Source organism: Micropterus dolomieu, linkage group LG02 (genome assembly GCF_021292245.1).
Source record: "Micropterus dolomieu isolate WLL.071019.BEF.003 ecotype Adirondacks linkage group LG02, ASM2129224v1, whole genome shotgun sequence".
In the NCBI taxonomy this organism is placed as follows: Eukaryota; Metazoa; Chordata; class Actinopteri; order Centrarchiformes; family Centrarchidae; genus Micropterus; species Micropterus dolomieu.
Genome location: NC_060151.1, coordinates 32,609,535 through 32,611,486, shown reverse-complemented (window position 1 = coordinate 32,611,486; position 1,952 = coordinate 32,609,535).

The window sequence follows — 1,952 nt, the reverse complement described above, 5'->3', positions numbered from 1 at the left end:
ACCTGTTGGCCTCAGGTGAAGATACCAACGATGGTCGTTCAGTCTCGGCCTCAGGTGAAGATACCAACGATGGTCGTTCAGTCTCGGCCTCAGGTGAAGATACCAACGATGGTCGTTCAGTCTCGACCTCAGGTGAAGATACCAACGATGGTCGTTCAGTCTCGGCCTCAGGTGAAGATACCAACGATGGTCGTTCAGTCTCGGCCACAGGTAGTCTTAACGACTGTAACGACTGTCGTCACAGCAACCAGGAACACTAACGAACCGGCGGTATCGATGACCCGGGCCAACGACCCCACTGAGGTTAAATAGCTGAGTTTCCCTGCCAGTCAGTCAGAACTGAAGAAGTCCTTTGGATGAGGGACGAAACGTCTTCCAGTATCTTCAACCAAGTCCAGTTGCACTTGACTTTAACCTTCGTTGGAGAACTATGACCTGGATGACTGAGAATCTTCATAGACGTTCTGTTGATCTACTTTGTGTGAAAATCTGAGTATGTTTTAGGTTATATTTGTGCAGAAATTCTAAAAGGTTCAGAAACTTCTAGCATCACTGTATAGCATAATTCCAATGGTAATAATAAACACCATAATATTAACATAAATGTACAAGCTGGCTGCAGAACATTGACTGTGAAGCCATAAGGTAAGAACATTTTTGTGGCATGTGGCATCCATAATTTCTTATTGTGTCCCTCAAAGTGTTGACCACATATTCCACCCCTGCTATTGAAAGAGGGAAAGCTTCCTCTCTGCAAATACTGACCACCCAGTGTTCACCTGATCATCAGTCAGGGCCACAGTGCTGACTTTGTGTGCATACTTGCTGAGGCCCAGCAGGTCTTACTGCTGGCAGCTTTTCTGCACAGGTAACTTCAGCTTTTTCAAGGTTTTCCTCATCTATTATGTTTTCTGAATAATATATACACACATAAATACCCATTTGTTTTACTCATAAAAGGAGGAACTGCCCTCATAAAACATAGTAGACTTAATCCCGAGAGCTTTTCCTTTGTGAAAGCATGAATGTTGTTAACACATTTTATAAATGTTTAACACTAATTCATGGAGGGAGGAACTGCTCAGGCACGTTTGTGCACTAAAATGTTACCACATTTGTGAGATTACAGAGGAGGTGAAAGGTCAAAGTTCAACGAAAAAGCCAAAGTAGTCTATTTTGCTTTCTAACTTTGTTTTGTTTGCATTTGTTAGCGTACTATTGTAGAATATCAGCCAGAACATTATGTAATATGGCCTCACAGACCTGACGTCCCGAGAAGACGTTCTCTGCCTGTTTTTTGAAAAATGTAATAATGTGTTGGGACATAAGGGCTCAGATACGGGCTGTGACAATGCACAATATTGGGTTCAAGAGAACATGACGAGATGTTTAACACTATTTTGAGGAAATCTTCAACGCTGAAATATTTGATATGACATTTTGTTTGTTAAACACTTAAATTCCTGTATTCTCAAAGCATTTTCATTTGTAATTTAACATTTCTTGTTGCAAGCTATTTTTTTAAGTTATGCTTTCAAAAAGTAAAGGGGACAAAATCAGCCACTTCAAAAAGTGGTGGGGACATGTTCCCAGTGTCAATGACACCTATGGCTTTTGGACTTACTACAGACCTGCCAGATTTGAGGACCTCATAAAATGTTCTTACCTTGCAGCTATAATTAGGGCCCGAGCACGACCGTGCGAGGTCCCTATTGAATCTGCTCGGATTATATATTTTTTTTTTTTTTTTTTTTTTTTTTCTCTGCAAAGTAGGCCCAAATGACATGGCCTAAACATACTCGAAAACTCACCAAAATTTGCAAACATGTCAGAACCGGTGAAAAATTTCGTATTCTACAAGTTTCGCACATGGGCGTGGCAAAATGACTCGCTAGCGCCACCTTGAAAATTGGAAATGATTAGCCCCTCGTTCACGTTCAACCTACATGTAC